Below are 12,322 nucleotides of genomic sequence, written 5' to 3'. Positions count from 1 at the left end.
CTAGTTATTAATGTATTCTGCTTTTTAGTTTGTGCACAAAGCTGTCTCCAAAGCCCCTGCTATTCAGAAACTCCATGATCCAGAGTTACCAAGACATTTCTCTAATAAATATTTCTGGAGTATCAAATGCTCTGTGCAGCGTTCTTGAAAATACTACTAATAAATGCGGTTTTTCAATCTTAGAAAATTATATCAGTTTCCTAAGTGCATGAAATGTGACTAGTAAGTGTGGCCTGAAGTGCAGACGTTATAATTGAAAACAACTTAAAATCTATTCTGAGGAAAAGATCTAATACGTAAGCTTTAGTTTCAGTGTTATATTTGTGCTAGCAAACCTGGGAAGCTTAGAGGTTTTCGGGAGGCTGCTGAAAATGTATCACAGGCAGTCAAATCAGACCTCACTTATAATGTGAGGTACAGTTGTGCAGTACGGTGTTTGTTTGGTTCTGTTTTTAGCTTTAATGGCTTAGCTCTTCTTAAAGACATGTAAAGGCACTTAATATGACTGTAGCCTGGGCAAATAAACCCCTTGATCAAAGCACTGTTTCTGAGACCTTTATACTTAAGATGCCAATAAATGAATGCAGGAATTTTTGAAGGTGTGAACCAGTAACATTTAAAGAAACGGTGTGATTATAGTAGCAGTGCCAGATTAATATGTGTCTTACGTGTTTGTGAAGTGCACTGAGCCTGACCCATCGCGTAGGATGCATGATGCTTTGCTGAAGGTGGACTGTGGTTATATCGTATGGTTGCTATTCAGAAGGTGCTGTGACAAAATTCTGTCTGTGTCTAAACACGTGAGCTGGTATTACCATGCATCCATGAGGAAATAGTAACCATCAGACTTAGCACATTAATAGTGCCTTTTGTTAAGATTTTGAATGCGCTGTGGGCAGGGTTGTGAGCCCAGCGTGATGCTCATTTTCAAGTGGCCTTACGGTACCACCATTGTCACGGACACAGGTAAGATATCCTGAGTTGCGGGGCAGGACTCCGCAGCCTATGACAGTTCTTGGAGCAGGATGCATTACCTGTTCCCTGGGGCTGGCGTGTGCCTGGGCTGGGTTATATGATGACAGAGTGTGTACCGCCTCAGGTTGTGGTAATGTGGGAGCTGTACGTCTCTTCATGCTGTCGTTACATCTGCCCCAGTGGACCCCAACATACCACTTTACGTGGTCCAGCAGATGCAAACGGTCCAGCATGAGATGTGCTTTGTTTGTTCCTTTCAAAACAGGGGATGACAGCTTCCCTGGGAATCTCTTCCTGCTTCTCTAGAAGGTCTGCCTAAGGCCACCCTGTCACTGATAGCAACTCAGTTGCACCTCAGGGTTTTACCAGCCAGTGGCATGGAGTGGCTAATTCTCACCATCGAACTGCTTAAGGGAAATCAGATGTTGTGTTTAAAGAGCAGCTGGCTCATGCAAGACAAAATCCTCTACTATTGCCTGAAAGGAAGAGCCCTTTGAAGAGCAGTGTAAAATAGAAATGGGATCAGATGTAGGTTTTTCACGTGGGTTTTTTTATTATTAAATAAGCTTACAGAGTATTTTAAAAATGTGTCACAAGTCTCTGGATAGGCATTCTGCAACTTCTTCATGTAAATACATACTTTGCATGTATCGGTGAGTAAGAAAAGGATAATTAAAATAGTAACAATAGCTTAAAAAATTCTTGCTTGAGGACATAACGTGAAAAATTACACATGGCAGGCTGATCTTAATAGTCAGCATGATGGGAATTTGTTGGCAGACTTCTGTTTGATAACATTTCATCCAACATTTGGCAGTAACACGTATCATCCCTACCGGTAGATTGTGAAATATGTAAATACATCTGTTAGAAAGCACAGTCAAGAAAACTGCAGCTCATTTATCATGCCTGCTCACTTTCCATGAGCTATCTGGTAATTTACAAAGGAAATGTCTGGCTAGTATCTTCAGGGATATAATAGTACTAGAGGTGTCCTTAATCGATTGCAAAGTATAACTGAAATATTACTCATTTTGCCATTATCATTTTGGGGACATATTTTTGTAGGTATAAAAATAACTTAAGGCTGACTCTCAAATTAATATGATGCACAGAAAAATGTGTCATAGCTGAGGACCAAGTAGAACCAGACTGAAGAAAGGTTAGTATGCATTTTTGTTCTGTTTTGGGAAGTTTCTTTTTTTAACGTTATGGCTCTAACATCTTCCCCCTTTCAGAGTTTGCCATTTGATTGCTTTCTATTTCCTATTGAGTAAGCCTGATTTTGGCCAAATGAAAGTGGACATGTGGAGATTCTCAGTAGTCTTCATTCGAGAATAAACCAGTGTGACCACGTTTTACTGTTGATGTTTCCTGAGGAAATGTCCTGACCCGTTAAAGAACATTGAGATTAAATATGTTTAAATTGAGAGTGGCCGAAAGGTGGATTCCCTGCATGGCATTTGAAAATGAATGAATGAATAGTTTTCTATGGAAGGATGTCACCCCTCTGCAGATGCTCACAGAAGAATCCATTTGTCCTCTTGACTGGTAATTTTGCCATAGACATGACCTTGAATCCACTAAGTGACATTAATGAAAATATTTTAAGGAAAAAAAATTCAGAGGAGCCTCAACCATGGGACACCTTTCCAAATGTTTAATGTTAAAAACCTGAATGTATCATCACATATGTAAAAGTTTGGATCCATATATGAAAGGCATATCCCCAACGTGCCCCTTCAGCTTGCTTTATTCACACTGCATCTGTTTTCATGTATTCTTTCTTTGTGCAAGTATCAATTCACAAATTAATGCAGATTCTCTGAAGCCAACATAGAAGACATCTGGTTTTCTTCCAAAACTGTATTACAGTATAAATACTTATCTTTTCAACCATAGATCAGTTGCAGTAGCCATCTATGTATCAGAGGTGAAAAGCATCTTTGCGGTCTTAGAAGACAATGAGTTATATCTGCAGTGCTGTTCACCTTTGCTGCTTAAGGCTGGTTGCTACAGGAGTACTTTCTTGCATGATGACCCAAAATTGAGGGCTTTACAATCTAGTGCTTTTGAGAACAGCCAGAGAAAGGTTTTGTGTCTAACAGGTCTCCTTGAACTGGGCAGCGGGGGGGAAGGGCGGCAAATAAATCATAGTTCTGAAAGCCTGGTATGGTTCCTTGAACAGCATTTATTTGTTTGGGCTTTTTGCAAAAGTACACAGTTTGAATTAAAAAGAATATGTACTGATTAAATAATACTATAATTGCAGTAAGATTTTGCGTTTTAAAGTGTTTCAAGTGACAGTAATACAGGGTTTAGACAGATGGGAATCTGATAACTTTATCACGTAGTGTATGTTAAGTGATGTCTAGTTGATTGTCAAATAATACTCGAAGATAGCAGAGCTTGCAAATTGTTAGACAGACTTGGCTTGATACTGTTCCTAATGAATGGTGAAGGTTTGTCTGATTGTCAATGAGATCATATTAATTAGGATACAATCTCTTCTGGTGTTCTGCTTTCCCTGTTTTCAAAGGAAGCTAGTGGAAGGACTCCTGGTTTCACTGCTCTTTGTTTTAGGACCAGGGTTGCCCTGTCTTTTCAGTACAGGCTGCTTAAATGAATTTACCAGTTGTCTGAAGAGAGAGTGGGACAGAATTTATTCTGGATGGAAACTTAGCAGTGACTTAATTTTCTTCAGTGCATCAGATTATGGTTGACACAAGGGAGATCAGAATCTAGACTTGACTACTGCTATGGAGCAAAATTATTTGTATTGCTGTGTTATCTGTTGGTGTTGGCTTGGGAAGGGTGATTTTTATCTCAAATTCACATCCATAAATCCTAGTAAAGTCAAGTCTGTTCTCAAGGAGGCCATTAGAGTCATTAATGTAAGAAAGGTTTAACAAAGAGAGACAGCAGCAAAATCCACAGATACTTCAAAATGGAAATTAACTGGGGAATTACTCATCATGAGATGAGTGAAGTCATACAGTGAATTAGCTGTTGTTGAATGTCTCGCTGTTTTGCAACTATTTGTTTATGTGTTCAGGTGTTGAAAAGACATAGATGGTGCATGCTTAAAATATTGTTCCTGTAGTAAAAAACTGATTGTCTGTTAAGATTGCAGTTCATTACAAATAGTGGAGTTTAAAACAGAATTGGTATGCAGTCAGTATTTGTCAAGCTGTGTGGTTGTTTGTTGGTAACTACTCATCTAATCCTTAATTTGCAGTTAGTTACTCTTCATTCTGATTAATTTGTGTGCATTTATGCTTTAGCATTCTCTGGAGGGTCTGTGAATCTTCGGCTTCACACAGTAGATGATTCTAGATTATTAATCAGGGTGAAAACTGGAGGTTCTCAAAATCTGGCATTCAATAAAAAGTCCATGTGGCATTTTCCTATTAAAATTCTGTTTTCTTCAGCTTTTTATAATTGCAAAAGAAAATATATACTCAAGGTGGAAAGGGTTATTAACAGTTACACACGTTCTCTGATGATTTACAGCAGTTAAAAGTAGCACTGATAGCACGTGAAACAAAACTCGCAAAGTCTTGCGCGTGAGCTGCCAGACAGGAAAGTGGCAGCACAAAATCTGGTCCATGTCATCAAATCCCCGTAAGCCCCTGCCCCTCACACTAGGCTACCTGTTTCAAAAGGGACTCACAGTATGTCAGGAAGTTTTCAGACTTGGGCTATTTTGGCCCAGATGGGTGACCAGTAAGATGATGGAAAACCATCCTGTGTTGTGTGCCAAGGGATTCATTGCATTCTTGTCTCGCAAATGATGTAGTGTGCCATCACATAGTAATAATGGTATCAAAGACCTGTACTGCCTTAGGGCCAGTGAGAATGATGAAGATTCTGAAACCTGGGGAATAGAGCTGCTATTTAGTCTAAAAAGTAAGAGGATAATCTGATGACATTACAAGATCAGGTCGGTATATTACAGCAGGCACTGCACGTCACCCTGTGCCGTTGTTCCGTAGCGATAATGTAGTAATGGCCTCAGCAGCTCCTTACTTAAATAGAGATGTGACAGCTGGAGCCCAGATCCAGGAACATACAGTGGCATTCAGCTGGGATTGGAATCAAGGCACTAAATACACTTAAGGTTCAGGCCCTGTGGATCTTGATACAAATATCAGAAGACACCAATGATTGTGCCTCGTGGTTCAGTGCATAGAATATTTTTGACTGGAATGAGCCATGCACCTTAATTTAGTTTGTAAGGATCACTGCACTATCAGTTGCTTTTTGGGTTTGGGTTTTGGGTTTTTTGTTGGGGTTGTTGGGTTTTTTTGGCTGAATAATTACGTGAATGTTGCAGGTCTAGCTGTAAATAGAATTCTTATATAAATGAGATCTCCGTGTCTTGAAGCCAGAGCTTTCCTCTATGATAAATTCCTAAGGAAAAACCAAGCTGTGTTTAAGAACCTAAACCTACAGGAGTGCAGTGCAACTGATTACATTATAGAATACCTGCTGATACAATAATCTTCTTTAAAAGAAATGTTTTCTCATATATTGCTGTTCTCATATAGTTACTGTTCTCTGCATTAGCTTTCAATGTTACTAGCCTGCAAAGGAACACAGTAGAAACCTTCCATCTCAGATCACACCCTTATCAAGTTGCAATCCAGTGACAAGAACTGGATGAAGGAATATTTTCCGTACAGCATTTACAACATGCTTTGGGGAGGGCAAAGCCATCACAATATGGGTGTTTAAAAAGAGCACTGCTCTGTGGCTTCAGAGGTTTCAGGTACTGTAAACTTGTTTGGTTTTTTTTTCCGCTGAACTCATCCACTTGTGCTTTTAGATATCAACAATATCAACAGTATTTGGGGCAGGGGGGATGGCAAATCTCAAACCCATGATAGCAGAATAATAACAGTGAACCCCCTAAAGCAGATACTTTGATTTCATCAGATGCTATTCATGCCTTTCACTGATCTTCACTTTAGGGCAAAAAGCCTTCCATGTATCGCTATAGTAAGACACAGAGAAAATTAACCCATTAGTTACTTTTAACATAGTAAGAAGGCAATCTAATAATATCAGATCAGGCTGGTACCTTGTTATGAATACTAAACGCCATCTTGTGTCTGGTTTTTTTAGCGATAATGTAATAATGCATGTGCAGGTTTTTCTGTCTTCTGCTTGATGAAAACAGATTCTTTAACTGACCAAACTACACCTTTTTTGAATCAAGCAACTTCTATAGCATTTAGAGCCTGTATTTGTTCTTCAAGGTATGCAAAATAATCTAGAGTAACGTGATGAAACTGCAAGTTAATTTGTAACCAAAGTAATAACCCTCATGGAAATACAGAGAATAATAATTTTTTCGTAAGCATAGAACAGTTTTCTTTGCAGTGTTATATTGTAGAAGGAGGGAGATGTAACCCATTCTGAGAAAACTCCCATGAACATGTCTGTGTTTCCTTTGCTGTGATTATCTCCTCTAGCATTACAATGCAGAGTCTGCTTGTTTGGATGCTGTGCGTACTACTTTGACAGGACTTCATTTAAATTTGTTTTCATTTGCAGTTGTTCATGAACTGCTTTCCTGATTTACAGGTATTAGCTCTGCATATATATGGTCCTGTGATACTGTCTTAGAACACTTTGTTCTTCCTATGTGTGAGGTTCTGTTTCCTTTGACTGTATAAAATAAACATCTGTAGTTGAAAGTAAATCTAAATATTCTATCAGTACATCACCATTGTTTCTTTGTATACAAACAAGTCTAACACAAGTTTCATACAAGCTTCATGCAAATATCAAAGCGCACAGAAATGCAAGGAGCTGTGTCTTACTGATGTAACAGGTTTCAGAACAGAGACGTGGGGAAAGCAGACTGAGAAGCAAAACCTGGGTAATCCAGGGTAGTTTGTTTCTATGTTCACGATCAAATGATACACAGTTGGAGGCCAAAATACCTTTCAGATGTTGTGAAGAGTAAGGGGAAAACTATTCCACTTGAATTTTACCTCACTAAATTAAATGCAATGAATACAAGTTCTAAATGAATGAAAATTTAATCATGGGTAAGGTAATTTTTAATAAAGACTTTGTGAAGAATTTTTCCCAAGATGCTTATCTGAAGTAAATATTAATTAAAAATCCAAATAATTTTGGTGCTGTATGCTTACAGGAGTGAAATATACCATGGAAGTAGTGGAGATGAATTACATATTGCAGTTCTTTTCCCTCTAAAACATTGTGTGTGCTTGATTATGGGATCCTTGCTGGTCTGACATGAATTATTTTCTACTAAATGCCTATATAATTTCATTTACATTTCTTCCCCGTTTAATACTGTTTAACGGAACTTCATATCACTTTGTAACTCATTCTACCCTTCCTACCTGTATCAGCAAGCAATGGCATAAGCCAGTAGTGGTTTTGGATTCATACACTTTTGATGGCAGTGTAACATGATTATGATTTTATTAAGAGTGAGATAGAAGTAAGACAAGAATTATATATAGGCGCTGTGGCTCTGTAATAAGGCCTCAGATACATGACATTAGCTATGATTACCGCAAAATCAGTTGAGTAAATGAGCTGTTTTAGGAAATTCAAGACTTCACGTGTTAAGTCTGTTAAGTATGTAAGCAGAAGTCAATTATTTTCAATTGCTATATGTTATTCATAAACACTGCATGAAATTCAAGCTACATGGATGGAATTTAATTAAACAAGTAATATATTTCAGGTCTGTGCTTTCTTTTATTTTCTTTTACAGCTTCTGAAATTTAGCTTGTTTTGTCTAGTCTGCTGGTTGAATAACTGTGTTTAAACAACTTTGCCGTCTAGAGTCTTCAGAATGTTCCTTTGTGCATGCTGAGAATATTCATGCTATAATACTCACTTAATAGATAAATAACAGATGAGATGGTGGCTATCTTCATTCGCCTGATGCCATGCAGCATGTTAGTGGAAAGATCATGGATCAGCATGAAAATCTCTTGATTTCCAGTTCTGACCTCTTAACGGCCAAGCCCCTGAGCTGCATCTCAGCATCTCCATGAGCTTATGTGGTTCCGTGTGTTTACTGGGGGCTCTAATTGCAGAATGGTATGTCTTCTACCAGATTTCAGTAAGCCGTTTCATTTCAGGGGAACGGTATCTTAATGTTTTGGAGTGAAGCAGCAGACATGGGAAAAGTATTTTGGCAATATTTCTGATGAACATTGATTCTGTGTTCAAATGTTGCTGCTACAAAGGTTAGAGGCTGACTAGTGTGAGACTAAGCCTCTCTCAATTAACATAAATACAGCCCACAGCTACAGCACTTTTCTAATCTACTTAGTAAGCACTCTGCTAAGAATTAATTAGTTATGGAGATACGCAGGCAGAAAATACTTCTCTAGAAGGCATGAGACACTGGAAGTTGAAAGTGCAGTGGTGAGTCATGATAGGTGTTTCTGGGTCAGGACAGATTGTCATTTCTGTTTGCCCTTGTGTGCTGCACAGATAATAGCTTTCTGTAACTGCAGGGCAAAGGAAAACAACACGTAGACATGGTTCCTGATGGATAATGTGAGGGTGGGGGGAACGGGCAGGAAAATAATACAGGAAGAATTGATAGATTCCACTCAAGAAAGTGTGCGCTATTAAAGATAAACTTGTCAAATGCTTCTAGTTAATTAAATTAGTAACAGGAGTTTGTATATGGGGAAAACTGGTTGGTCATTTATTAGAAAAAAAAGAACAAACCTGTAACAGGGAGCAAGCTGCTGATTCATTCCTGTGAAGAAGCGGTATTTTACAGGGGTAGTCTGCTTACTGAAATACATTAGCTGGCTTTTAGGTAATAAATTGGTACACATTCCTTATGTATTGAACTGATACGGTGATACCGTACCCGTGCAAGACAATAACCAGAGACCTAGTTAGGGAAAGCTTTACCAAAGCAGAGGGGATATACTGTAGACATCAAGGACACTTTTAAAAAACACCAATGCGTGTGCATACCTCCAAGTGATATACAGTAAATTTCTTCTATGTTTATTGTGAATGGTTGGCTCTAACATACTTCTTTTACACTTAATTTTTGCTGTTTGTGTCATAGAATTTAAGCTGTTCTCAAGAGTCAGGAAAACGGTTTCATGAAGTCATTTTGCTGTTCAAAAACAATTTCTAGACTCTGTGAAGTATGAGAGAACAAAAGCTATGTGCTTTTATACCCTTGATTCAAATGTGCTTCATTCCATTCATTTTTATTTCTACCTAATAATGCAATGAAGCATCTGCCTGTCTTCCCCTAGTCTTGCATGCGGGTTGATTAAATATATGCCAACACGTTACATCTATCAGCAGAAATAATTTTGAATGGATTGTAACAGAATGCATACTTTATCTCCTGTTCCACAGACTCGGTAGTACCACTAACAGGTAGTACCATAAAGGAATTCTTAAGATTTGGTTAACAGTGACTGTTTTCTGTCACTCAGAGCAGAACTCTTGGATACCATAAATGAAAAACACTAGATACATAGTAGGTAGTAAAGGGAAGATATTAGAAACTAGGTTTTCAAAGACACATTCAGATGCTATTTCATTCCTGTGCTATGCGCTGTTAGTGTGTGTAGTTAAAGCCGCAGAGCCTGCGAATGGAACCTAGCATTTTCCTCTGTGTCAAAAAATTCCACTCACGCTTCTTTGTTAATTAGTTGACTGGTTCAGAAAGAAAGCTCTCGGTTGTTCAAGTTCAACTGGCAGGGACTGCTAATGTGAGAAATTCAGCTTTCCTCCCAGGGTATCAGGAAGGAGAAATCAGAGGTGTGTGTTAACAATTCCTAGTGGTTGTTTTCATTCTTTCAGAAACATTTTTTGGTCTCAGTTAAAATTTTAAAAGACCTATTTTCCAGGTGCTAAGGATTTTTTAAAAACTGAGGTAGAAATAGTGAAGTCTACTTGGCAATTTTGAGAGAGCTGAGATGTCACCCTTCTGTCTGGCACAACACAGAATACAAATAATTGAGATTCCTCCTGCCTTTGAAGCCCTCCCATTTTCAGACAGAGACCCTTGATGATTTTGGATGAATTTTGGCCTCTAATGTGCAAAAAAATCAGACTAGTTGTTTTGTGTTTTTTTCTGACTATAATCTGTGAGTCTAATACTTCATTAATCAATTAATGCCTAGAACGCCATCTTAAGGAGTCACTGAAAAGAATCAAAAGGGAGTGGGAGAGAACAAGCGAAATTTCTCCTGACATTTAAATGTCGTAGGTCCGTTTTAGACAAAGTGATGCGGAGTTGGCAGCATTGGTCTGTGTGGCCTTCTCCTGTGACTGACAGTGAGCAGAAAGGTTAATAAGGCAGAAGGGAATGAGATGCTTTCAGAGACTGCAGAATTACTGTAGTGAGAAACATCAGTAGATACTAAGCCTTCAGCATTTCTGCTGTATATTCTAGCTCACATTTTTCTGCTTTTGGGGGATTTTGCATGCTTGGCCTAGGAAAAGGTAATGCTGATGTAAGCTTTTACCTATAGTAGAAGGATGTTTAGTTGTTAGTAGATGCAGAACTCTGGTAAATTAAATTAATTGGGCCTTTTTGGTTTTAAAAATGCCTTTCTAAAGTGAACATTCTAGTTCTCCTGGGATCTGCTTATCAGCATATCTATGGAACAATAGCCAAAGAAAAAGTAAATTATTACGTTCATCAGCAAAACCAAGTTTGGCTCTCAGCAACTAATGATGTTGATGACTGGTTTTGGCAGACTGGTAGAATTGTTTGGTACTCTCATGAGCAGTAGCACAAAATTCATCATAATTTTTATTTTATTTTCATACTAATAGTCTAATTAGGTTACTAGATTCTCTTTATTGCAAAGAAGACACAATTTTTGTGTTCTATTCGATACAATTTTGCCAGTATCTCCCCCAAAAAGCACATACCACTGTCTTACCTACAAGACTTGTAGATAAGATCATTTTGTGGTTTTATGTAGGTAATCTACATATTAACCAGATGATCGATTGCTGGCATTGATTGTAATTAGGAAGGACAGTTGACTGTTAAACTTCATGAGTCAATGCATTCCAGTGTTTGAGTCCTACCTTACATACCTTAAGATTCATGACTGGATCATTACAACATGGACTAATTCATTACTTTCTATATATCAAGAAAATGAATATCACAGTTGTGCTTTAAGCCCACTCTTGGGGTTCACCACCAGACTCTTGTAGTTTCTCCAAAGGCTTGTGGAAGTTGATCAGGGGCACTTCATAGCAGAGGGGGCACATACCATGTAGAATTCTGTTTTGATGCCACCTGATCATCAGGCTGTTCTGATTTGGAATTTTTTTCAAATAATCTAAAATTCCCTGTCACGTGGCTTTTAAAGTCTTAAAGGTTTAAGACCTTATAACACATTACAACATTAATGCATGCTATGATTAAATTCTCCTTTTCTAAATATAGTGCGGAACTTCAGTTGGAAGCAAGTTTACTTTTCTGGTTTACATAATTTTATCCTGAAGAAAATGCAATGATTTTATCCAAAAAACCACTTCATTTTAGCGCATAACAATCATTAATCAAGGTAAATATCCTCACCTAATGAAAATGGCTCATATATTCTTTTCAATAGTTTTAAACACAGATGAGTTTTAAAAGCAAAATTACTCTTGGGCATAAAGACATCTCTTAGCATAATATAATCCAAATTTAATGTGATAATTTAGAGGTTTTATGTGTTATTGCAGTTTAGTAATGATATTATTGCTCATTACAGGTAATGATACAAATTAACAGCAAGGCAGCAAAGCAGATAGATTGTCATTTGTATTGACAGTTCCCTGTATATTTTAGTCTGCTGTGAGTGACCAAACACTAAGTTATTTTGTAGGGCAAATCTGTATGTTACAGTCACTGCCATAAAGGAAGCAATTCTAAAAGGAAGCAATGTAATTTAAGATCTTCAACTGAGAACTGATTTTCCACTGTTTTGATTTTACTGAATATGCTAGTTTGACTATCAAAGTTCAGGCCTTGAATGTGGCATTAAATTGCGCCCATTTGAAAATGTAGGCTGTATCTGTAAGAAATAAAGCCTCACACGTCACGGACTGCTTCAAATCTTTGTTAAAAAGCGTTCAGTTTAGTAGAATAAAGGTTGTGTAAAAGTGAATTCCCTACCATCAGCAAATGCAGCTTTGAGAAGAACCTGAGGGTTTTTATTTTATTATATGGTATGGTTATATCCTGGGTAAAATATCTTAAAGATCTTAAACCTTCCTGAGGAAAAAGGGCATTAACGCAATACTGTATCTTTTCCTTCAGTTTAAAGAAAACATCCAGTGTAATTCTAAGAGTTCC

At 37.8% G+C, this 12,322-nt stretch overlaps 1 protein-coding gene across 1 annotated transcript in view; it reads left to right on the top strand.

The window, feature by feature from the left end:
* VAT1L (vesicle amine transport 1 like) overlaps positions 1-12,322 on the top strand; it is a 64,098-nt gene that overhangs the window by 29,772 nt on the left and 22,004 nt on the right. The gene's annotated exons all lie outside the window — the stretch shown is intronic.

The sequence above is a fragment of the Falco biarmicus genome, chromosome 15 (assembly GCF_023638135.1).
Source record: "Falco biarmicus isolate bFalBia1 chromosome 15, bFalBia1.pri, whole genome shotgun sequence".
NCBI classification, from domain to species: Eukaryota; Metazoa; Chordata; class Aves; order Falconiformes; family Falconidae; genus Falco; species Falco biarmicus.
Note: the sequence above shows the minus strand (reverse complement) of the source record. Positions and strands in the feature narration are given on the sequence as shown.